This window comes from Dipodomys spectabilis, unplaced genomic scaffold (assembly GCF_019054845.1).
Source record: "Dipodomys spectabilis isolate Male_0828 unplaced genomic scaffold, ASM1905484v1 ptg000986l, whole genome shotgun sequence".
Lineage (NCBI taxonomy): Eukaryota > Metazoa > Chordata > Mammalia > Rodentia > Heteromyidae > Dipodomys > Dipodomys spectabilis.
In genome coordinates this window covers 1-15527 of record NW_024871663.1, presented here as the reverse complement: position 1 = coordinate 15527, position 15527 = coordinate 1, and the positions used below count along the sequence as shown (strand labels likewise).

General features: G+C 35.9%; 1 pseudogene; it reads left to right on the top strand.

Moving 5' to 3' along the window:
* Positions 1-5305: 5305 nt before the first annotated feature.
* LOC122102917 lies at positions 5306-5405 on the top strand (annotated as a pseudogene).
* Positions 5406-15527: the final 10122 nt, after the last annotated feature.

The window sequence follows — 15527 nt, the reverse complement described above, 5'->3', positions numbered from 1 at the left end:
CAACAACCGCAAATAAAAATCTCTGTTTCCATATCTTGGATTTCATTTTGCTTAGCATCAGCATATATGGTCATATATATAACATAACAAAGGCCCTGGAAAATAATAGTTGCATGGACACGATATCATGAAAACAACATGTTAACTGTTTAATATGGTAAAGATGGAATTAGGATTGGTGAATTCGTGATTCTGTTAAAGGAATTTCAAAAGAGTTTTAAAGTTATGACAGGTAAATTTTAATTGTTCAATCTTTTTAAAAACTTAGCCTATTTAAAAAAAATTTAAATTGCCTGGGAGAATAGCCTTTCATGCAAAGAAATCCATGGAGACTTAGCTGAGAGGGAGCAATGTGGGTGAAGATGGCTCTTTTTCACACTAAAAAAAACAAAACTCACAAACCTTGCTATAAATCCTGTAGGTTACCTTGAGAATTGTCCTTACCCAAAAAATATACTCTTACTGTGTGAAACAAAGTTGTAGTGGAATTTAAATTCAAAGTTCTTTAAAAAAAAGATATCAAAATTGTGATTTGACCTTTACTTACTAAACAGTAATTCTCTGAAAAAAATAATTGGGGTCAAACTATTTAGGGCGAAAGTGCCCTCCACAATGAAAGAAGATATTGGATTTACACTTTTCTGCTTATAATACTTTCCACAATGTCTTTGCACGTAAAGCACTGAAACACAGAAAAAATCTGATTGGATACTTCAAACGAATGATTTCACATTTCTAAGTGGCTCAAAAATATAATATCATTATTAACAAGAGACTGTGAAGACTTCTCTTATTACATAAGCCAAAAAGTTTTGGGATCAGAAAAGAAGAGCAAATGGAAAACGTAAGAAAACAGTGTTCTTAGAAGCCCTAGCTAAGCATATTAGCTTCAGCAGTGGAGGGAGGCCAAAACTTTTTAAAATAGATTGTCCTAATATTTTTGCTACATAAAGTGGTTTTACAGAGCCCATGTGGCTCACTTCAATGCACACTAGATCGAATGAAGACATAAAAATAAGTTCCACATCTAAATAAAATAGTTTTAAAAGAGAAACCATGAAGACATAGCAGTGGGGGAGGCCTTATAGTCCTTCCACTTCACTAGACTTTAACCCAAGAAGCTGTGATTAATTGGAAATCAGGTAAGAGCTAAGAGGAGGACATAGAAATAGGACATAGAAGTATTGTCCTTTGTAACAGACACTGTCATCCAAGGTATCGGTGATTTAACTCTATTCTTCTCCATACATCTTGTTAAGCAAATGCAAGACCAAGAGAAAAATAATCTATTGAAGTAAATTTGCAAAGAATAACTTCACTGTTCCTGATATGGTATCTAACGAGAGTCTTAAGTGAGAAGATAAAAGTGGAGTATTCTTCGGTTTCCTCTAAGCATCTTGTTAGCAAACTATATCTTTGAGGTTAGAAGTAATTGAACCAAAAAGTGGTGGAGTACTTATTTTTGTGGGCACTTTAGACATAAGAATACTTTCAAGATAAAAGAAAAAAAAGTATAGCTAAATATTTGTGATCACAGCTTCTTGGACTGGTTCTTTGGAGACAACGTTTTACATGAGAGTTTGTCCTCATTATCATAGATGTTGGGTTTTCGTGGCAACCAAATGCAAGAGGGAAGTTTAATGGATTCGCTTGGACAAGTAAACAGCGTAATAGAAAAAATGGCAAATAATCTTTAGTGAATTACTTTGACCGATTACTTTGCCAGAACAAAGAAAGAAAGATATAATTCAAAAATCACTTGACTGAAAAGTATGAAAAAGAGTAGTAAAGAGAGAAGAGAGAAAACATAGAGGACTGTTTTCTCTCCAACGGAGTAATGAGTTTTGATCTTGTTTCTTCCATTCTATATTCACCAGCTATCAAATGTATCTCAGGACTGGAATATCCAGTTCAGACAAAGAGATCTCCCATTAGAAAATATTTGCTGCAGATGTAAGTGATTTATAACCTTAGACAATCTATTTAAATCTGTTCAAAATTCTCCCCTACCCCAAACTGCCCTCTTTGAACAGTTGGTTTGCTTTTCCCATACTGCCCTTGATTAACTATTTAAAATTTTGAGAGGTCATATTCATACTCTCTAGAGGTTGCTGTTTGGTTGGGATTTTTGTGTGTTTGGTTTTTGTTGTGTTTTTAACTAAATTTCAAAAGTTTGTGCAATTGTGTTACAATTAAATATGTCCATGTAATTGTCCAATGCTCCTGGATCAGAGTCACTCCTTCTATCATTCTCAACCAATCCCTTCTCCAAGATTTATTTCAGATTTACCACTTCCTTTATCACATGTGTACATTGAGTATTCTAGTTGTACTTGCCACTTTTTCAGTTTTCATTCATTCTATGTTTTTACTAATATTCTTCTCTGGTCTCAACTTTTTGATAGTCATTCTGTTTAACTGTCTGTTCATACTTCGACAGGTTTATATACATTCTATGGCATTTCTATCCTGCATATACTTGAACTGATATCAGCTTATATTTCCATAATAATTCATCTGCAATAACAATTTGCAAGACTGAAGTCGTGAAGCACCTATACATGATTTTATTCTCATCCATTTGGAAGATTAATATTTAGTCAACAAGAAAGTTTAAAAATGGCTTAGAATGTTTTCCTAACTACCAATTTTTATAAATGGCTTTGTACAATGGTTTGTGATTATTTTATTTTACATGAGATAATATTCTCTACTATGTATAACTTTTGGGAAAAGAAGAAAACTAAAATTTATTACTGTGGAGGAATATGATAGAAATAGAAGACAGATTTTATGTTTGTCACATCTCTGATGAGTACCCATATTCAAGACTTAAAGTCATATTTCTTAAGGAAAACATCAAACAACATGATAAGGCAACTATTCGTGATCTTTTAAAATGTACCTTATTATTTGATGAAATTTACTTTATTAGCTAAAGTTTAGGCTTGAAATATGGAAGGCTGATCTATATAACACATTTCTGGAAGGCATCTACTGAACAACACAAATGGTGGGGGCTACTATTTCTATAATTTAAGGAATAGTTGAACCTGTTTGGTGTTAGTGCTGGATAATAAATCAACTCTATTTTAACTTGCTCCTTCCACTGAAAAACTTGTAATGTTACTAAGTATCATCTAATCGTCAAATGTTATTTTGGCGAATGTGCCTTTAAAAAGTTTATTTGAGGCGCTGGGAAGGTGGCTCTGTGGTAAAGCACTTGCTTGCATGCATGAGGTCCTGTGTTCAATTCCCCAGCATCACATGACCAAAAAGAAAAAAATCTGGAAGTGTGCTGTGGCTCAAGTGGTAGAGTGCTAGTCTTAAGCTGAAGAGCTGAGGGAGAGCGCCCAGGCTCAGAGATCAGGCCCCACGCCCGGACCCCCTAAAAAATTATTTGAATAGGAATATATTTTCAGGAGATTAAATATAGGTTACCATTGGTTTGAGAATGACAACCTTTTTATACTACATAACCAAGTTTTACTGAAGTACCAGTGTTTTGAAGCACTAAGGATCTTCTCAATGTTTTTCTGAATTATATTTGACTTCTAAGTCAAGTTTTCCCAGCCTTGGTAGAAAAATTATGGATCTATCCTTCCAGGAACTATTTTTTGGCCTACTTATACTGGACTGAAATCTTTCATTAATCATTAGGAGAGGGGTATTAAAAATATTCTTGTGACATTTGTGATCTTGTTCACTAATATGGGCTGGTCATATGTAAATTGAAAGTGTGAATTACAGAAGTTTCTCTCAGATTTTGTGATCTCATCTTTCATTTTAAGTTGCCTTGCATTTCACAATTGCTTACTGCTAAATCCTATGTAATTGGGGCCCTGCATTATTATAGGAAATGAGAAGTTGAGATGAGTCTTCAATTACTTTCTGTTGGCATGTGGCATGGGCCTAGGTATGAGGACTTGCCCTTGTTATCTGATGATACAGATAACTGGGACCTGGGATCCTAGGACGCGTGGGTCCTGTAGAAGAATAATACCTTTTGGACATCATATCAGCAAAATTTGGGTATGATCAGAAATATGGAGAAAACCATTCTGGGTCCAGTGAGTTAAAACAATATACAGAGCAGCAGAGCAAAATCCCTTACATATTAAAGGAAAACATTTTTTTTTTGCCATGTGAATTCAGGAGTCTAAGAACACTTAGAAGGTATCACAAGTTTATATCGAAGACATTGGATTGATACTTCTTATATTCTAACATATATTCTAAACTTAATTATTTATATTCCAATCTATTTATTGTAATAAATATCAATTTATTTGTCAAATTATCGATTAATTCTAGTAAGTTTCATTGTGTGAAACATAAAATTAGCACATATAAATATAAAATATATAACTATATGTAATATAAGGAATGTTTTTCATTGTTCTGTTGTGGTTAGGGTATCAAAGGCAACTCTGTTTTACAGTATTATTCCATTATCTCTACCTCAGACTTTGGTAGAGTTAGACCTAAAGCTTTACCATTTGTAGATTTACAGCCTAGAGGCAAGAGGAAACACTGAGATTAAAACATTACCAATTTAAGGCCTAATATCAAGGAAAAAATATGGACTTCTCCTGGAGCTATGGAAATATTTGGTGATAGAAATTCAGTAGTGTAAGTTCCTGCCTGGTTGGATGGTAGACAGGTCAGGACATTAGGTAATCATGCATAAGAACAATTTTTTCACCTTTTTGGCTTTAGCTACTTTTGAAATGCTATGTATAATAAACAATTATATTTTGATAAAATACTTTCTAGTCAGAACTGTTTATTTCTCCATGATCCCTTGTAACTAAGATTAGTTTTTTTCCAGTAAGATAATCTTTGCTGTCAGGGTAAGATATTCTGGTTGGTCTGTTACTACATGGAAGAAGGGTAAAGGGCCAGTAGACATTTGTGCCAGTAAGACCTCATTTGGGAAATTTTAAGCTGCAAAATTTTAGAAGTAGCTCTTCAGCAAGGCTTACTTTGAATCCATTAGCTCCACAAAGCTAACTCAGTTGATAAATAAGTACTTGAAAAGCCATATCTTTGAATCTAGCTATAAAGCCTTCAAAGTATGACGAAATTTAAAATGAAAAAGACTTAAAATAGTCATTGGCAAAATAATTGCAAGTGTGAGCAATCTACCGAACAATATATTTTTCCACTATACACAGAATTTCAGAGAAATAAGATCAATAGCATTGTTAGTAACAATAAGGTTTCCTTGTTACAAATAGGCAACCAAGGATATATGCCTGTATAAAGATTGCATCATTAACTACTTAAATTCACAGGATACTACATGCTTCGGCAGCACGTATACATAAATTACAACAATATAGAGATTAACATGCCACTTGGACAGGGATGATCTGAAAATATGCGAAGTATTCCATATTTTTCATTCTTCAGATGCAAGAAATGAAAAACAGTTATTAAAAAGTTGATTACAAAAATACAAGTGTAACAACACATGCGATTCATATAATTAAAAGTTAGTTTGGCATCAGTGTATTACATCTTCACCTTAGAAAGGTCTTTACATAGCATAACTTTACAAAACTTTGAAATTAGATAACATTTTAATTTTATCCCAAAGAAATAAAATACTATAAGGACCTAGGATAAAAAAGAATCTTAAACTGTTTTTATATGGAATGCAATCTGTAAGGACACATTTATTAATGAATATATATAATATATAACAATGTAGTATTCAAAGTATTATATCTAGGAAAGAATGAAATAGATTATGGACATCTTACAAACAAAATACAGAATATGTTAAAATATACTTTCTTCAGACAAGCACCAGAAATATCTTTGGTTTCTGTACTACTCATTTCAACAGATACGTTAAAATTATTTCTGATTTAAAAAAATCACAAGCTCTACAGAAATCATTATAGATGTACACAAACAACTCTTGAATATATTTTGAAATCAAAGTCAGGCAATTCATTTGGAAGAATACCATGGAATCCATGAATTTTTAAAGTAAGATATTGCTGTTGCTTTGTATTGTGAAAATATTTTGTACAGAGACAAAGGATGGACTGGCATTTTTGAAATTTAAGTAACTTAACCAAATCATTAAGACGTAGGAGAACAATTTGTACAGCCTTTCACAACTTCAAAGAGGTAGTCATACATACTTATCTTTTGGCAGTATCAAATGCAGTTTCTTCCAAGCTGTTCTTCAGACCTGGTTTAATATAATGGTTCAACAGAAGGAGATCAAACGTATCTTTGCTGTTTCTATTCCCAGCAGCAAGATGCAAGGGGGTCAAGAGGCCTTTAGTTTAGACACTGGTATCTGCATCATGATGAAGTAATAAAGAAGCCACACTGGTATTATTCCACGTATAAGCACTGTGCAGGTGTGTCCAGCCATTCACAGTTATTGCATGAATATCTGCCTCGAGCCACCAACTCATGGACAATGTCTCAGTGTCAACTGTAGGCTTCCTGATGAAGAGCGGTATACTCATCTTCTTCCCTAGTATTCACACGAGTGGCCTTTTTGGAAAGATTTCTCCACACTGTAGCAAGCCGATTAATTAGGCAGCCCAAAGAAGAAATTTGCTTGGATCCTTCTCCATTTTTTTTTTTTTTTGCAAATGATACCATTCCTCACTTTTTCATCTTGTTCCTTGTCTTCATCAGAATTGCCTAACCAGAGACTTTGAGTACCAGTTGGAATGAGGTGTCCATGTATTTCCCCAATAGTTCACATTGGTTGAACTAGTCAGAAAAAACTGGTGAATTTTCTGCATCTTTTTTTTCACCATGATTTGTTTTCTCTTTTTCCATTTTTACTATTCTAAATATTCTAACTGGAGAGTAGAGAATTGATAGAAAGCGGAGGAAAGATTTTCCTCTGTATTAAAAGGTACAGACTGAAAATGAGGACCAGTGGTGTCTTCATGTGCAGCTTATTCTAGGAATGAGAAAATAGGAAATAATACCTTCTATGTAAATGATTTGAGAAATGGCAGAGCAGAAAGTGAAATGATGCAACCAAAAATATAAAAGTAAAATAAATTAGGATAATTATGGAGCAATCATATTATCTATGAGAACCTTGAAAGAGAGAGAGGAAGAGAGAGACATGTGTAATGCACTAACTAGCCACAATATCCATGCCTCTGATCAATTTATAGAGCAAACAATTTTATTTTTAAAAGAGATGGAAATAGAATTTATAATGTGTCTCTTTATGATGTGCAAAGTTATGTATTGATATACATTGCATTGATCACTTTTCTGTTACTGTGAGGAAAATACCTGCAAAGAACATTTCTGAGGAGGAAACTATTATATTGACTCATTGTTTAAGAGAACACAGTTTAAGAAAAAGTGTCTCCATTGTTTTTAATTATATTTTTATTATCTTAAATAATTGTACAAGGGAATTTCCATTCCACAAATCAGTTTTTATGTACAATGGATCTTTACATAACTTCTCCACACCCTTCCAAATCTCACCCCAGTTTAATTTTTTCTACTTTCATACTATCTGTATTGAATATTATGCCTTCACTCTCTTACTCCATAACTCTTTTTAATCCTTCCCTTTGAATTTTCCTCATAACTTAAGTGATAGTTTCCTGGTATTCATTTTGTTGGATTAAAAATTCAATTTTATAAGAAAATACACCTTTTAAATTCTCCTCTGCAAATAGCATGCTTTGGTTAATATTGCTGTGAAAACTTGTATAAAGTTCTATCTTCCAAATATGAGACAGAGCATGGGTCCTTTGTGTGTGTGTCTCTGACTTAGTTTACTTAACATATTTTTAGATCTATCCATTTCTTTGCAAATAATGTAACAATCTTCATAATGGATGGGTGCAATACAATTGTGTATATGTGCCACACTTTCTCTAACCATCCTTCTGCCAAAGGGCATCTGGGCTGTTTCCATAAGTTTTCTACGGTGAATAGTGCAGCAGTGAACATGGTCGTGAAAGTGATTTTACTGTAACCTTTTGGAAGAATTCATCACTATCTTTCTGGGAACAATCTTCTAGCCAGTTTTCCAGAATAAGCACATCCTTCTCTTCATCTCCATTAGAACGTATTGCAAATCCTCAAAAACACACTACCCCCTACAGGTCACAATAAGCTAAAACCACACGGTGCCCATATTTTTTCAATACTTTTTTTCATAATTGTACATATTATTTAGTGAGAAACTTCTATGTACTTTTCTAATGTGGGAATGAGGGACATGACAATAGTGTAAAGGTAAGAAATATGCAATTTAATTAGCTATTATCATATTTAAAATCATTTTCAGCTCTAACTCATAGCCTCACTTACTATTATTTTAATCTTTATTTGATTACTTCATCTATCCTCTAACTTATAACAGGTGAGTTAAATACAAAGGCAGAAACTGTGGTTTGATTTTGACACTCATGTGTGAGGATGCACAATATGGGTAAATAGATTAATTGGATTTAATAGCTATTATCCATTTTGTTCAAATACAGATGATTTTGCCAAACTGATTCTCACAATTCATATTACATTCAACAACAAGAAACGTGTGACAATTCCCTTTGTTTTGCTCCTTATTAACTTTTGTTTTCATTTTATTTTATTTTTATTTATTTATTTTTCATCTGTCTTGGGGCTTGAACTTGGATCTGGGTGCTTTCCCTCAGCTTTTCAGCTCAAGGCGAGCACTCTACCACTTGGGCCACGGTGCCACTACCGGTTTTTGAGTGGTTTATTGGAGATAAGAATCTCTCAGACTTCCTTTTCTGTCTGCTTTGACTTGCAATCTTCTGATCTCAGCCTCCTGAGTAGCTAGGATTACAGGCATGAGCCAACGGCACCCAGTTATCATTTTATTTTATAATGTAGGATGATTTCACAAATCTATTGTAGATACAAATATATGCTAAAATATTTCTATCCGTATGCATTGATATATACATACACACATATATTACACAGGTTATAAAGATAATTTATAACTTCTGTAACTGCACAATTTACTAAATTATTAAAATCATTGATGGCTCATGGCTGGAATCCTGGTTACTCAGGAGGCTGAGATCTGACGATTGTGGTTTGAAGCCATCCTGGGCAGGAAAGTCCATGATCCTCTTATCTCCAAACAACCAACAGAAAATCAGAATTGGAACTGTGGATGAAAGTGGTAGAGTGGTAGCCTTGAGAGAAAAAGCTCAGGGACATCACCTAGCCTCTTAGTTCAAGAAGTACAATCTACCCCAAAAAATCTATTTAATTTACCCTTGTGTAAGTAGAGTATTTCCATCACCCAAGTGCACATCCATACTCATTTGCAAGGTAACTGTTTTGTCTGAAGTACCACAAAACATTATCACTTAAGTAGAAAGTATTGCAATGTGGGTTCATTCTATCTCTCTCATGGATTTTTCTCCACTCAAATACTCAAATCTTACAATTATTTAAAATCATAGTTTTTTCTTTAATACCCATAATATTAGAGTTTGAATTGAGTGTCTTGTGCCCCCAAAATGGTTGTTCTTACCACTTTGTCATGTCCTCAGACTTAAATTATTCTGATTATTTTTCAGATAGAATCTGGCTTCCTACTTGTATCTGATTTTGGGCTCAGTACACTTTATGTTATTCTTCCTGGAATTTAAAATAACAGGTGCATGGCATTGTGTACAGATCTTTCTGTCCAGTCTGGGCTTTAAGCACTATCCTTACAACAGTTCACTCCCATGTAGTCAGGATATTCATAAGCTTGTCATAGTTTTTTTTTTATATTTGCATTTTCTGCAGGTTCTTCAGTACTGAATTAATTTATGTTTTCTTGGGTTGTTTTGTTTCATTTGAATATATGGATTATTGTTCTTCACTTTTCCTTTTGTTTCTTTCACTCATGTTCTTACCTAAAGTGCTGAGAAACCAATTCTTCTTTCTCAAGATAGTCAAGATGAATATTATTTATTCCAAAGAAATTTCAGTAATATTTAAACACCTCATACCTATGAATAGTATACAAATGCTGTTTTGAGAAGGGTCTTTTTATTTGCACAGCAGTCTTTGGCATACACAGACAGATCATGAATTTTATGAAGTTAGTAAAACTACAGATGCTCGCCAGGAGGAGAAAAACCTATTATTGTTTGACAGGGTCTTCCCTTCTCGTGAAAGAAATATGCTGCTTGATGCAGGATTACACAAAATCATATTCCTAGGAGGAACCTAAAAATCATCTAATACAACAGACTTGAGAGAGATGAATTGACTTCCTGAATAATTTACTTTTGGGTCAAATAAAAGCAGGCTTCCAAAGCTAGAGTAGACTTTAGAGAAACATGAGTTGTATGTAAGTAGGTGCTTAGCTGATTTTGTTAATTTGTAAACTAATACAGGGAAATAAAGTACAGCAAGGTTAAAATTAAAGAACTTCACATTGAAATATTCATTTGTGTGTGTGTGCACGCTCGTGCGAGTACGCGCACACACATGTGCATGTGCTCATGCATACATTCATTATTCTTGAGGCTTGATATTGCGTAGGCATTATTCCTAAGCTTCTGTGCCCAAAGGTAGTGTTCTACCACTTGAGCCACTGTTCCACTTCTGGTTTTTTGGAGATAATCGCATGTATTTTCATGATTTGACTAGCTTTGAATAGTGGCCTTCAGATCTCAGCCTCTTGAGTAACTACCTAAGCTGATTCAGCCTATGAGTAGCTAGTTAAAATTCTGTCTGTCCTCTATGCTTCACTGCTCTTATATTCTTATCCTGAGGTAATCACAAGCCTAAGTCATATATGTCACTATGATGGACTGTGATAGCTCCGTTTTGAGAGGTCATGCAGTGTATATAGGAAGCCACTGGGAGTTCCGGGAAGATGGCGGAGGAGAAGCTGGAATCTGAACAAGCTCTCGCATAGAAAGCAGTTTCAGAGTTCCAGTGAACAGTCCTAAGCCAGAGAATCACACCAAGTGTGCCATCACAGGACAGAGAGTTAGACAAGAGAGGGGAAGCCAAGACAAGGAGACACATCTGACCGCCTGCCAGCAGCCGCGGCGGCGGCGGCAGGGTCGCAGCGGCTACCGCAGCCGCGGCCATACCTGAGCGCTCACACAGAGAGTCTGGGACGAAGGAGCCAGACGCAGCAGGCGAGAGGATTCTACTCAACACCAGCAAGAACCGACAAGGAGCGGACAACTTCATCCTGCACTTTGCAGACCAGAGACGACCCAGGATCCAAGACTCGGCGTGAGTAGCCCCACTTCCTCACTCCTTCTCCGGGAGCAGAGGAGGGAAGGCCACCCCTCCCCCCCCAGCACCGGTGATCTCCATCTTGGATACCGACAAAGCTCAGAGGAGCTGCTAGCTCCAACTCAGGCCTTGGAATAAAACGAGTCATTTAACAGGTCACAAGAACTTAACGGCGAAGTGACCTGCCAGACTCAGCTCCATCCAGGGAAAAGTCACCCAGCTCAGGCACCAGCCATTGGAGTGGCTTTCCTCACTGGGTAACCAGAGCCAGAGGCTGCCCCTCCCTCTAGCAGCCTCCACAATCAATTGAAAAACAGAAACCCTGAGAATGGCTCCAGGGTGGGCTCTGTGAATTTTTCACAAAATAGCCCCAGGGAAAAGCTACTGTTTGTTGAAAGGCCTCAACTCTACCAGAACCTAGCCTCATCACCCCTCTTTTGTGATTCTCAAAGCAGATCACCCTCCCATTAAACTAACCTGGGAGGGGGATCTCAAAATCTTGGGTAAAGCAGAGCATTTTTCTGCCTGTTCGAACAAACTGACTTAAGAAACCAATCAAGCCACAGGACCTCAAGCTGACCAGAGACTCCAACAAGAGGCTGGTAACAGACAAAAGGGAGATACAGGATTCTTCCCACCCCTCCCAAAAAAAAATCAAAAAAAAAAAAATCAAAGAACTTTTTTTTTTCTTCTTTTCTTTTTTTTTTTTTTTTTTTTTTTTTTTTTTTTTTTTTTTGGTACCTTATATATATAAAATTTTTTTTTCCTTTTCTAAAACTTTTATTAATCTTTAATTTTTGCCTTTTTTGAAAAAATAATTGTTTTCCAGTAACTTTTTTTTCCTCTTATAATTTTTATTTTAGGAATACGTGAATGTACGTTTTCCTTTCTTTTCTTGTCTTCTCTCTTTTTATTTCTTTCTTTCTTAATTATCTTTTTGTTTTTTGTCTAGCTCTACTGAACTTCTGATCTTTTTTTTTCTCCCTTTCTTATCCTTTTCACCTTTTCCTTTCTTTTGTTCTTCTGTATGTGCCTTAACTCTTGTCCTGCACATCCTGATAAACCCATAGTTAACTAGTAGACCCTATCCCCCATTGTGTACACACTTAATCCACAAATTTATTACTCAATCCAAAACCTCTGAGACTTAAATTCCTTAATAGCAGTACTACCTCTTTATACCTATATAATATTTTAAGCATTTTTTAAGTTTTCCACATCTCCTCTATCTCCCTCCTGTTTTCTCATTATATTCACATTCCTCTCTAAATAGATGGTCTTTCAATCTCCATAACTATATTAATTTTTACGTTTCTAATTTTTTTTCTGGTCTCTTTTCATTTCCCTTTACCTTTCTTCTTTTTCTCTCCCTCTCTACTTGCATCCTACCCAACCTATTTCCTGCATTGAGATTAGGACATAGTTAACTCTCCCTGTGCCTCCCCACACCAATCTATTCCTAATTTTTACCCACATCTCTCCCTAACCCTAAAAATTTCTGGTTTCCCAAATTCTTCTCTGCGGTTCGAAGCCCATTAACATATAGTTGTTTGATGTTGAATAGATGTATCTGTTGAACTAGATTGTATCTGTAGACTATTGACTGTATAAATGCAAACATTGGTTGATGGTTGCCTTAAGATAGTGTTCTAGCACAAAACTGGTGCTATTTTCATCTCAAATGGGCAGAGTAAGCCGAAAAAACACAAGAAAAATGGCAAATCCAGGTATCTCAATTCCCAATCTTGATAATCAGGGGTCAGATCAGATAATGAACAATCCAGAGGAGAGTTCCCAAATAGCTCTACAAACACTGGTGGCAAATATGATAAATGAGAAGTTTGACAACTTACAAAGGACTCTGTATGAGCGTGATAGGGAGAGAGAGGAGGCATCCCAAAAGTTTATGCAGGAATATCATAAGCGTGAGGAAGCTACTCAAAAAATGATACAGGATTTGCGTGAACAACTTGAGAATACTCAAAGAGAAAGGGAGGAATGGCGTGAGCAGGCTGAGAACACTCAAAGAGAACTGCAGGAATCCCAGGAACGGGAGGAAAGAGAACTGCAGGAATCCCACAAACGGGAGGAAGCTAATCAAAGAGTAATTCAGGAATTGAGAGACCAGGTAGAGAACACACAAAGATCAGTAAAGGCATTCATGGAATCCATTAACAAAGAGCTGAAGGAAGTCAGGGAGACCACAAAGGGAATGCTGAATGGAACCCAACAGAAGGAATGGGAGTCCAAAGAAATCATAACCAATCAACTAAGTGATTTGAGAACAAACACTGAACACCAAATTAAGGAAGTAAAGAAATTCATACAAGACCTAAAACAGAGCTTCAACAAAGAACTTGAAGCCATCAAAGCTGACCAATTAGAAGGAAAAGAGATAAAAAACAAAGTAGAGAGTCTTGACAGCAGGTTAGACCATGCAGAAGATCGAATCTCAGGGATTGAAGACAGCCTAGATATTATAGAGAAAGAACATACAACCATCCAAGACAAGTCCAAGAAGTATGATAGATCTATTCAACACCTAGAAGACACCATCAGAAGGCCTAATCTAAGGATAATGGGTGTAGAGGAGCACCTAGAAACAGAAGTTAATGGTCTAGGAAATTTGTTTAACAGGATCCTAGCAGAGAACTTCCCAAACATACAAAAAGATAGGCCTATTCAGATACAAGAAGCTTTTAGAACCCCAAATAGACCAGACCAGAATAGGACATCCCACCGTCACATTATAATCCACACAGGATCAACTCAGACCAAGGAAAAAATCCTTAAAGCTGTCAAGGAGAAAAGGTTAATCACCTATAAAGGGAAACCAATTAGAATCACCTCAGATTTCTCAGCAGAGACAATCAAAGCAAGAAGAGCCTGGAATGATGTATGCCATGCCCTAAAAACAAACAACTATCAACCAAGAATACTGTACCCAGCTAAACTCTCCTTCATAACTGAAGGCCAAATAAAAACCTTCCATAGCAAAGAAAAATTGAAACAATACATCTCCACCAAACCAGCCCTACAAAAGATTCTTAAAGATGTCCTACACATAGAAAACCAACAAGACCGCAACAAAGGCCAAGAAAGTGCACCCAAACTGAGAATCCAAGAACCATAGGAAGAACCTAGTTTTCGCAGCCCCCAAGAAGGTGGATAACATGGCAGGAACTCCCAAATACCTCTCAGTCCTATCTCTTAATGTTAACGGACTGAACTCTCCAATTAAGCGACATAGACTGTCTAGTTGGATTAAAAAACAAGACCCTTCTATCTGCTGCCTGCAGGAGTCACATCTTGCCCGTAAAAACAAACACATTTTCAATGTTAAAGGCTGGAACAAAATCTACCAAGCAAACGGCCCCCATAAACAGGCGGGAGTTGCAATCCTAATATCAGATAAAATAGACTTCAAATTAAAATTCGTGAGAAGAGATAAAGAAGGTCGCTACATACTAATTAAAGGATCTCTCCTTCAGGAGGATATTACAATTCTAAATATCTATTCGCCAAACAATGGAGCACCCAAATTTATCAAAGAAACACTACTTTCCCTCAAATCCCATATAGATCCAAAGACATTAATTGTTGGGGATTTTAACACACCACTCTCCCCACTAGATAGATCAACTCGGCAAAAACTCAACAGAGAATCCGCAGATCTAAACAGCTGCATAGATCAACTAGACTTAACAGACATCTACCGAACATTTCACCCAGCAGCATCAGAATACACGTTTTTCTCAGCAGCACATGGAACATTTTCTAAAATAGACCACATTTTAGGCCACAAAGCAAACTTGTCTAAATTCAGAAACATTGAAGTTATACCTTGCATTCTCTCTGACCACAAGGGAATAAAATTAGAACTCAACACCAAAAGCCACCAAAGAAAGTCCAGTATCACATGGAGGCTGAACAACACACTGCTGAATCAAGAGTGGGTCATGGAAGAGATTAGAAAGGAAATTCAAATGTTCATGCTATTCAACAAAAATGAACACACAAATTACCAGCTCCTCTGGGACACAGCAAAGGCAGTACTCAGAGGCAAGTTTATAGCTCTGAGCTCCCATATCAACAAATTGGAGAAATCTGAAACTAGCAATTTAATGACACATCTAAACCTCCTTGAAAAAGAGCAGCAAGATAAACCCCAATCCAGTAGACGGAAAGAAATAATCAAAATTAAATCAGAATTAAATGAATTAGAATCCAAAAAAACTATAGAAAGAATCAACAAAACAAAGAGTTGGTTCTTCGAAAAA